The sequence below is a fragment of the Corvus moneduloides genome, chromosome 4, assembly GCF_009650955.1.
Source record: "Corvus moneduloides isolate bCorMon1 chromosome 4, bCorMon1.pri, whole genome shotgun sequence".
NCBI classification, from domain to species: domain Eukaryota; kingdom Metazoa; phylum Chordata; class Aves; order Passeriformes; family Corvidae; genus Corvus; species Corvus moneduloides.
The window spans coordinates 49,846,417-49,858,150 of record NC_045479.1 but is presented as its reverse complement, the minus strand read 5'-3'; positions in this window follow the sequence as shown (position 1 = coordinate 49,858,150).

The window sequence follows — 11,734 nt, the reverse complement described above, 5'->3', positions numbered from 1 at the left end:
CAAGCAAAATACACAACAACAAACAAAACACACGACAATGTGCAAAACAAGTATTTTAGGGTTTTTTTGTTTACATAAAGTGATGTTCTTCATTAAATGGCAAATATGTATCTTCAAAATGAAATGATCCATAAACTAAAATATCTATAAGATTATAGAAGCATCATGGTATATGTGTATAACATTATGTGACATTAGTTGAGTATCTATTTGTATTGCCATTAGTGACTCTTAATAGGTTTATGGTTTTCATGCCTATATTTTATCTTTGTAATCAAAATGTATGAAAAGTAGTTTGATTTGAGCATCTTCAAAAATATTTGATTTGCTTACATAAACATATTGTTTAAAAGTTTTAGAAATATTTTGTAAAATTTATATATTTCTATAACTCTTCTGAAATTTTATCAAATATCAATTGTACAGAAAATAATGATCATATCAAAATTATTTTTGCAACTTTAATATAGTTTTGGTTCTCAGTGTGAACTTTTTTTTTAGTAAACAAAAGTCTGCAATATTTTTGAAGCAGACTTATGTGCTATTTTGGGCAAGGTATTACAGCAGATATTGAAAAAGAGAGATCAATCCCTATAACACAGAAAAGGTTTCTCAGGACTTTTCTATTACAGAACATGATGTTTTAACACAGAATTTTCTATTTAGAAGCTACTCTAAATGTCTATTGGTACTGAAGGAAATATCTGTTGGTACTGAAGTAGCTGCACGTGTTTTAATATTGCTGGGTTAAACCCAGTACATCTTGTTGGATTTTTCCTTAAAATGTTAACTCAGTGATAACAGAACATTCCAGTGAGCTACACCTGGTGGGTCCTTGGCAAGCAGATGTATACATCTGTATATCGTTGTGCACTGCATTAGTATGCTGTGCATGCTTTATGATCTTGTCAGGACTTAAGAAGGTTATTTAATGAGTGTGAGACATACAGAGGGACAGTCTAGGTGCTGGACACCACTGTGGAAATATTTGAATCAAATAATTAGCTGATTATGTAATAAAGTACCACTGTTGCCATAGGGAACTGTGGGACGTTTTACATTGCTGAGTTATTCTTTGAATGAAACGAACCCTAACCTTGGGTTTCGTTGCAATCATCACAGATTCCATGGCAGTTTTAGCAGGAATGCTGAACTATGTCCTAACCAAATTCTAGATGCATTTGTTAGCTTGAACACATCCATGGGGTTTCTCACTTCATAACCCATTGCACAGTGCTTTTTTTATCTTTTAAAAAGGTGTTATGTGTCACCGGTTGCAACCTTCTTAGAAGGAAATTCTTTCAAGGAAAACTTAAATGGGAGAGGTCACTTATAAATGTGTTTACATGAAAAGCACATTAGTAATGGGTACCTTGAGACAGGTGAACAGGAAAGATCCTAAATCATAGGATTCTGAAAAAGGTAGCAGCTGTAATTAATATAGAATAATTCTCAAGAACTCAGTAACTGGTATTTTTTCCAGCACTGTGCTTATATATATATATGAAACCAGATGTTTATTTATATGACAACAGTGTATATGTAATCAATCACTTAATCAGGCCCAAGGTTTCTAGAGTGCCAGGACAGGAGCACTGATCTCTGCTTCTGTCAGCAGAGAACGGTTGGGATGGCATTTAGTGTTCCCTTGAGAGTAATTCTTCTTGTCCTCAGGCCTCTCTGTGCATTCCTTCCATGCAGCCCTGCAGGTTCATGCTCAAAGACTGAAAGGTGAAAGAGAAGACGAGAAAATCTTTCAGAAACCTCACAGAAGCAACCTAATAGACAGTCACAGTGTAGTAAGGCAAGGGCAGCACATTGCTTGAAGGGGCCCTGATATGTGAAGGTAAATGGCCTTATCATTAAGATCCAGTAATTTAGGAGGCCAAACTTCCATTTTGTGGCAGTCATGAGAAAAGAAACTGTATCCCAGAAGAAGAACAAGAAGGGAACTGCCTGAGTATAAAGTATTGGCCTGTTATCCCTGCAGGTCCAGCACAGAAAAATATTACTCAGGGAGGAAAAGTGAGAAGAGACAGACCCGAAGGAAGGGCAAATAGTGAGACATAAAGAATGCACAAGATTCTTAAAGCTGATATTATTAGCCTGATGCTGCCAATTTCATACTCAAACCGGTAGCTTAAATGTAGTAACTATACATCTGTAGTGGCATTTATTAAAGATTAATCAAGGAGATTTAAAATCCTAATTTTAGGACTCAGGACTTATATTAATATTATAACTATGGGTAGGCAGAAGCTTTGATCCTTTTCTCTAGCACTTTAAGTCTCACTTCATGATTGCTGATGAGTTTAGAAAAGTTCTACCTGGTGCCATGCACATACCATATCAAGAACCCAGTACAAGAAGTCAGGTGATTTTTGCTTATATTTCTTTCCAATCTGCAAGATATTTTTCCTACTTACACTAGAAAAAAAAGGTTTCAGACATTATTCTCTTTCACTTCCTCTCAGGCATGCAGACACTTGTAGGTACAAAAATGCTGTTAGTGAGGATCTTCTTGTTATTTTTCTAAGTCCGTGAGAGACTTTTCTCTCTCACAGAAGAGGTAGCAGGTGACACATACTCTGGTTTTAAATTGGGATGCATGTAAAACCTTGTTTTGAATACGAATAATAAGAAACTATGTATGGTATCCCCAATCCCTAAGTCTTTTCAGCTCCAAGGAGATATGCATTTCTATTCATATGCCATGAGTCTTCTAGAATTGAGAAGGTGAAAATAAAGCATGTGAAACAGGAAAAAGGCAAAACTATCAGGTTTTTCTCCTTCTAAAGCAGTTTTCTGTAGTTACAAAATGGTATTTTACAATCATGTCCAGGTTAAAGTTTGACAGTTTTGCAGGTATTATAATTATCTAGCAAGGAAGCTACACAATTGCATATATAATTTTTACAACATCATAGTTTGAAAGAGAATTATGAGAGACCAGTTGTCCTGAGAAGTGAGCTCTGAATGCCGGAAGTATATATCAGCATTTACTTGATAACAACTCAGAACTGAGAATATCTATCCATGTCCTTCACCATACCAGCACCTACAATGAGGGAAAGCAGATCAGGAGCAAGCAAGCAAGACATAACAAGTACATATATTTGTGAGTACAGGGCACCCTTAAAGAGTGATGCTCAAGGACTGAAGTTATTAATTAGAATAAAAATTATCCTGAAAACTACAGGAGGGACTACTTGGGCTGCATTAAAAGATTTTTAAAAATACCTGTGAACCTGACATAAAAATATTCTGGTGAACATTACAGAAGTATCTGTTGTTTAGACTGTCTAAACTTGTTAACCTTATGATTGTTTCTGAACTATTTTTATTGAAAAATTCTCATTCCTGGACATGGCCCCAGGCAAATTTCTGTGTGCATGCTTCTGTATAGAAAGCATCTCTGAGAGCAAGTCTTATCAATGTAAAACATGATGATAATAATAGACATCATCATCATATCATATTATTATATTCAATAGTTGTAGATTACATATAATTTCTTGGGATTACTTAAACTATAGCAACAAATCTCTTGTATCATTTTGAGCATTGCTGCAGCATATATTTTCAGAGATTGAGAAAAAATTTTTGCACAGCTGATCTTTTGCCTGCCGAAGGTCACAAAATGAAGATCAAAGAGATGCTTCATCTCCATTTCCAGGACTCCCCCTTGGTACAGAGACAGGGAGATGGAGAAGAACACAAAAGCAGGAAAGTCTCCTATTGAAAAGCTGAGAAATATCAGGAACTTAAAACTGGCCAGCAGGTATTCACACTATCTGTGAATACTTGTGTCTTCAGGCTGTGGAGGAATTTTTGTGCTCTTCATCTGATTTAATATGTAGCAACTGTGCTTCTGGTAACAGGTCTGCTGCACGAAATGAATGCATGAAATTAATGGTTTCATAACACAATTTTAAATCTATTTTGCATAAGGAGAGACTGTCAAACTTATCTGATCGGAATTTGCATTTCGTATAGGATACAATGTATTTTCATTAGAGGGTCCATGGAAATTGAATTTGTTCTTCATTCGTCTGAAAGATGAATATTCTATCAAAGGTCATGGAGAACCTTGCATTGCACTGCCTAGGAGGTACAAAGGCTCTTACTGAAGGGACTGCAGAAGGCCCAGTTTGGGTCAGGAAGCAGCCTGAGGCAGGTGCTGAAGTTTCTGGGTGGAAGTGGGAAGGAGTGTACCAGAGTTGTGCCTTTTGACCGTAATGAGATGCCTCTGTGCTTGTGTCACTGTGCTTGCAGTACGCCTAGTTTTGATCAGGATGCCTTCAGACTGTCAGCAGAGGGGTCTACCTTGTGAGTTGAGCTCTGGGAATGAAGATGGAGAGGGCTGTATGGAGTCTTCCTCAACATCTCTAGTCCCTGTACAGTCCCAGGCATTTGATTTGAACTAATCCTGCTGCTTCATTGAGACAGGAACTTCATGATGTGGTGGCACAAATGCAGTGTGACAAAGAGAGGTTAGTTCTTCCATCTGTTTGGGCTGGACAGGATTCTCATGTCTTGGTAGTATCAAGTGTACCAATCAAAGGACTTTGTGTTTATTTCTTTATTGTTGGTGGTGAAAAGTAGTAATTTCTTTTATGGAGTTACACAGTTCTTCAAGCATGTATCCTTATAGGGTGTATTATAAATGTTTGTGCTTTTATCTTTTTGAACACAATTTGTTGTCTTGATTAGTGAGTTATCTAAATGGAACGAAACAACCCCACCTAAGTGACAAAATTACATTGTTCGTCTTGACTCCAGCTTCCTGATGAAATTTGATTCCTTCATATCCGTAAGGAGTCTCTTCCCCAGGGCTGAACTGCCCAGCACAGTGGGATCATCTGCTCACAGAAGCCCTCATATAGAAGACTTGCCTTTGTACTGGTAATTACCAGATCTGGTTTTGGCTCTATGAGCTGGAAACCTAAATATCAGCATATAAACAAAGTTGTCCCAAGCTGAAAAGGAACTTTTCAAATCAAATTACACATTCTGTGTCAACATCCAGACTGATCATTCGCAGCAGATGTATTATTTTTGAAAAGATGCCTATACATAATATTCATAGTCCCTAATGTTTTCATTAACAAAATTGACAGTACTAATCAGCATTTGAATATACTAATTGGCCATGTGCTGTTCTAATTTCCACTTTGAGTGCTGTAAGGCAATGTATCGTAGTTATGAACTGTGGATTGTTGCTAATTTGTAGGATACCAGGAGTGATTAATCAAATTATTGCAAAAACACCATATATGCAGATATAGTATTGAAAAAAAATAGAGAAAGTAATATTTTTAAAAAAAAGAAAATATTGACAATTTAGTATGTTTTCCAGGATAAGAAATTATCTTTATTTGGTTTAAAAAACCAGAAACTTCCTTTTTTTGGCAGTCTGGTGAATGGATTTATGTTAAGGACCCTGGGACTAACACGGTAAGGAACACCCTCCAGACAGGAAAGCGCTGTGACAGCTGAGGGCTTCTAGAGCTGGTGATTCAAGGTTCTCTGTTAATCGTATTATAGTCTCTGGTGTCTTTTATTGTGTTAAAATATTAATTTAATGAATTATTGGGATTTTATGTCCTGTATTCCTGGATCTGCCTTTGATGCTGAAGGGAGGAAGATGCACTGAAGTGGAATTTTCAAACCCCCTTGCTAACTGAAGAGCAAATGCCCTTCAAAAAGGCAATGGGACTTCTGTTGCATAAACACTCTCCTTAGAATTGCACCACAAGAATATATTAACCAATAAATTTAGATTGTAAACTAATGGCAGCTCTTATGCATTTTAGTTTGGGTAGAAAATATGCGTGTATTTACCTGAGTGCGCATGTACACATTCAAAAAGCACAGCAAAAGTAAAAAACAGTATCATAAAATACAAGTGGGTAGAGGCTATTTCTCATTAAGATAATGCTAAAAACCTGACAGTATCTAGTTGTTATACATTGGAAAAAAAGAAAAAATAGCTGCTACCTTGCAGAAGACTATTACTTTATCCTGTGTACTCCTTTCCTTGTTTTTTCCCCAGAGATGCACTTCTCTGTTTCCTCATATGAGTGTAATAATTGACCTCAGGTGAAGCTAACAGCAAATCATAGGGCTTTCTCTTCAGATTCAGAAGGAGGCAAAATGGGATGCTACATGCACAGACACCCCCACTTCTGTAGGTCATTAGCTGGAGACTTACTGATGCTGCCCTTTCTGTCTTTTGGCACCTGGGCATTAGGCTGGACACTTCTGCAGAAGGTCAGCATGACACACAACCTTAATGGAGGTGTAAGCAGTAATATTTAGCTGTCCCATTCACACGCTGTAAGCCTGACACCCAACACAATTGAACACACTTCTGACCTAGAGTGGAGGTAGGAACTCCAGGGATGATGGTCAGACTGCGTTCGCAACAGACCCACGCCACAACGGATCTTAATAACCAGCGGTTGCTGTTGTGTGCCAACACCTCCCGCTTTCATTGCAAGAAACCCTAATTGTCACCAGGGTCACCACGTTTTTCCTGAACGCCGTCAAATTAAATAACTTTCTTTGGTTCTAGGTTATTCCTCAAACATCACTTTCTAATACTTTTGATTGCTAAAGAAAGACTGGAAATATCATAGGCAGCAATACAACTATTGGTAGGAGCTTTTCTTCACAAACTTGTTTCTGTGGGAATGTTAATCAGGAAAAAAATTTGTGCATGAAATCCTGCTACTGCCTTACCTTTGAGACTTGCATTTTCAAAAAGTTGATGGCAGGGGACTGCACATTTTCTTTTGCTGCTACTCCAGCCTGGTCCCTCTGCAGTACTGACCTCTACACTTATTTTGCTTTTCAATGTCTTAAAATTTAGTTTTCTGTGCAGTCATTCACATTGAACCCTGAAAAGAAGATACATATATATTTATAACAATAAAAGAGAAAGAATTTCTTGACTTTTATGGGCTTCTGATATTTTATTAGCCAGTCTACCTTCACCCTCACCCTTACTGGTCTCCCTGTGGTAGCTCTAGCTTTGCTGATCTTGTAGACAAATGATGGAAGCATCTGACTTAGACCCTTTTAGAATCAAAGAAGATTGAGAGGGAAAAGACCTGCTAGGTCATTTTGTCCATCCCCTGCCAATACAGGATCATGACCTACTGTACAATAACTTCACTAATGTTTTGCCAAGTTTCAATTTAAACAAATCGAGTGGCGGAGATTATATCACTTTTTTTTTTGGGGGGGGAACAATATATCCCCATTTTTTTCATATTTTCTATGAAGAATTGTTGTGATATTCTACTTAATACTCTTTATATCACCATAATTACAAGGATAACTTATTTTCTTCTTGTCATAGTTGTTTCTCTCTTGACATGCATGTTTTTAATATATATTTTGTCAGAAGCACTGTATTTATCATGTAATTCTTTCCAGCTTTCTTCATAGCTCAGATCCTAAATCCCTTATTAATGTTTACTGTTTACTTTCATTTAATTTCCTTCCACTTTATTAATCTGTCTGGTATAGGCTGCTCAAAAAGATATGTATTGCTCATTATATTATCCTAGGTGTGATTCTCAGGTGTTAGTGTTCTACAGCAGGGGTTTTGTCTGAGTCATAATGTGATGCATCTGGATGCTAATTTCCAAATCTCCTTAGTGTCCCCCTTTATACTTTAATGCAGCTGTCTGACCAGTTCTCATTCCTGTCTTTTATTGCACCAATTTATCTTTTCCACACTGCTGAAATTCTATTTTAGTGAATTATCTTTTCAGTTCTCAAGTAAGCCAATTTGTTTATTATCTTCATCTTCATTAATATTTGAACTCATCCTACTTATGCCTATGCACTTTTGTAGAGTGTAAAATTTTTCTTTTTCAGAATTTCCATATCTTATATTTAATTCAAACTGGAAATTAAAAAAGAAAAAAGCAGCCAGAATTTGCATTACATAAAGTGTGTTTGTCTTTTAAACATCAATTTTATTTTTACTGGAGTGGCAAGGACTAAACTGCTACCAACAGAAATATACGTTTATTGCTTGCCATTGCTACAGATCAGAGTTAACAGATTATATTTGAATATTTTCAAACCAGTATATATTTACCTTTCACTTGAAACTAACCTTCATGCAAAATTCTTATGATATTTTTTACTTTGAAATAACATATGCATTGTTTTAACAGAACTTTCAATTTTTTTTGTTTCCATTGGCATTCTTTGACTTGATGGTATGACAAGAAAATTTTGAAAGCCCAAAAATTATAAAGAATAAAAGAAAAAGATACTTCATGATTTTTAAAGAATTTGCTGATACTACTTGAACGCTTCTGAAGAAAGTAAATTGTATTTCAAATTACTGTAGAAATTAATAGGATTTACTTTGGCTATTTGTAAGATATTGTGCAAACCATGTAAATTAAGTTGGATTTCAGTTTCAGAACATGGATTTAACTTACTTTTTATTTTTTAATTGCAAAATTGCTCAGATAAATGAATGTTTTATAAATGGAAGTATGTTTGAAGTTTCTATATGTCTTTTATACTTAACATTTATGTATGTAACTGTCCTCCTTTTCCCCTAATAATATAACTAAAAGATCATAAGTATGTGTTCCTTAATAAACACATATTCCTCCACTGTCAAAAGCAGCTCGAGGCAAAATGTTGTCAAGTAAAGAGTTAACAAAAAGGTCAATGAAATGTGAAGACATTTGGTCCTCAATGTGTACAAAAATAATATTTGTGGGTTTTAGATTTCTTTTATGTTTCTATCGTGCAAAAATAGATTTTTTTTGATTGAACATTTTCAGCCTTCCATTGACTGAAAGAGATGACTGCCTTAGGGCATTTTTGAAAGGGAAAACTAAAAGGAAAATGACTAAATTCTTTTGTTCAGAACCGCTGCTCTGCATATCCAGAAAATTTTTTAATACAAAGACATATCAGTCAATGGGGAGTTTAGTTTGCAAAAGGACTGCAGGATTAGGTTTTTAGTATGCAAGTGTGACAACCAAACAGGCATGATAAGACTGCGGTGACCAGGAAGGGGCAGGTACAGCCACCTTCTCATTTTTCGTATTTCAGGACTTTACAGGTTTTCACATCGAAGTAGTCTGTCCTAATGAATGAGGGCCAGGGAGGTAAAGAAGAGAAACCATTTACACTGCAGTACAGCTGGGAAGCAACACCAGCTAGTCCCATGGTTAAGGCAGCCTGATGCTCAGGCACAAGAGCAAGGTGACCTTCTGGGCACATGGGAAGATTTCAGTTTTTGCTGAGCTTTAGTCTGGTGCTGACTGCGCACATTTACCTGTAGAGCAGGTAAATAGTGCAGGCACAATGGATCAAAGCCTGTGTACGAAAGAACTCTCTGTGGCTAAGGAACAACATCAGCAGTTAGGAGATACAGCACTTTATTTCATTTTATTTTTGAATCAGCACAGGTGTGTTAGCTAGACTGTTCCTCAGCTTTCCCTCTTACTTGTATCTATTAGAAGAGGCTGCTGTGAGAAGCAGTGCTGTAGTTTTTGTAATGTATGTAACATCAGAGCCTTAACTGAAGGTGCTCTGAAAGAAAAAAACCAGATCCTTGTCCTGACATTTATTCTAGGCTCTCAAGCAGTGCTCTATGGGGTCAAATTTCAGGGGTCAAAATTACTGGAATAAGCTTCAGAGCTGATGTTTATTTTGTGAACAAAAAGAAGATGGAACGTTAGGGTGTTAAAACTTGCATTTTTATGCTATTACAGTTATCCCCTCTTTAGCTCATATTATCTGTTAAGAAATACATTGACCAAACCTTGGTCAAAAGGAAAAATATCGCAAGACTTTCTTCTTTTTCTTCATTGCTGTTGCTGGCACAACTAATAATGTTTTAAATTTTTTTTATTTTCTTGGACATCTTAATGCATGACAGTTTTTTAATGGTTGTTGTAGTTTAACAGGTCCATAAAATTTTTGAAAAGACCCTAAGCAGGCATTTGCATAACTGGGGAAAGAATTCTATGCATCAGAAACATAATGCGTATTTTAAAAGGTCCTGTTGATATACACCGAAACATTGGCTATATTAATAAAGTCTATTTGAATAGAAAAGAATAGTTCAGTTGGAAGGGATCTACAATGATCATCTAGTCCAACTGCAGGGCCACTTCAGGCCTGAAGGCAGTGGGCATTTTTATTTTTGTCATTGACTCTGGAGAAGGTCATGAATTGTTTCTACAGATAGATCAACAGCGAAATGAAGACTAAAGAAATAGAAAAATCATGCACAATCAAGCTGATAGGTTTCTATAGTGAGATGATGAGCTGGTACCTTGACTTTCATAAAGCTTTTGAAGCTGTCTCCTACAGCATCATAGACAAACTGACAAATTTTTAACTAGACAGTAAATGGTGAAGTAAATTGAAAACTGGCTGAACTGCTGAGCTTAAAGTGCTGTGATCAGCATTGCAAAGGCTGCCTGGAGACCAGTAACTAGTGGTGCTCCTCAGGGCTCAGTACTGAGTCCAATATTACTTAAAATCTACATTCATAAGCTAGATGGTCTGACAGAGTTCAATTTTGCAGACAACAGAGAATCAGGAGGACTGGTTGCTATAACAGATGACTGTGCTGCTCTTCAGAGAGACCATCCAGAGAAATGGGGTGACAGAAATCTCAAGAAATTCAATAAAATTAAATGTCAAATTGTGCTCCTGGGGAGGAATAACTGCATGAACTAGTGCAGGCTGGGCTGGCTATCTGGGAAGCAGCTATGTAGGGAAGGCCCTGGAGACTCTGGTGGACTATGAGCCCACAGCACACCCTTTCAACAAAAAAGTGCAACAGCCTCTCCTTGGGTACATGAGAAACCACACCACATAACTGCATTGAGGGTGATCCTTTTCCTCTCCTCAGCACTGGAGAGGCTGCAGCTGGAGTGCTGGGTCTGGTTCTGAACTTCCTAACATGAAAGGGACCTGGATGTACTGGAGTCAGTCCAGCAAGGGGCCACAAAGACGCTGAAGGGCTGGGAATTTGTGAGTTATGAGAGGGTGAGAGAGCTACCACCGTTCAGCCTGGAGAACAGAAGGCTCAGGATGACCTTCATGTGTAGAAACACCTACTGGATTGGGAGGAAAAAAGGTGAAGCTGGCATCTGAGTGGTGCCTAATGGTAGCCCAAGAGGCAATAGGCACAAACTGAAATGGGAGAAATTTTAATTCCTCATAAGAAAATTATTTTTTTAGTGTATGCATGATCAAACACTGGAATAGTTTGCTTGGGGAGGTTGTGTAATCTCTGTCCTCGATGATATTTAAAAATCAACATGGCCCTGAGCAACATAGCTGATCCTGCTTTGAGCTGGGCAGTTGGACTAGATGATCCCCAGAGGTCTTTCCAAACTCACCCATGAAGGAGTTCTGTGGTTCATCATAATAAACTCTGCTGCAGTCATTAGAGATTTTAGAATACTTCTTTACTTCTTTTTTTTCTTTTTCTTTTCAACTCCAGGGTAAATCATGTCATCAATAAACAAAAGGCTGCTCACACTGTGGTGTACCACTTCCCTCATTTTGCTTTCTGTTTATCTAATAGTGCTTTCTGTCAGGGCTTGGGCCAAGGAACAGGAGATCTAATATCTCATGCTGTTCATATTACATAAAATGTTCACACTGCAGGGAATTAGTGATTGTGTTCAGGACTCATTGTGTTTCCTGGGGGCAAAGGCAATATACA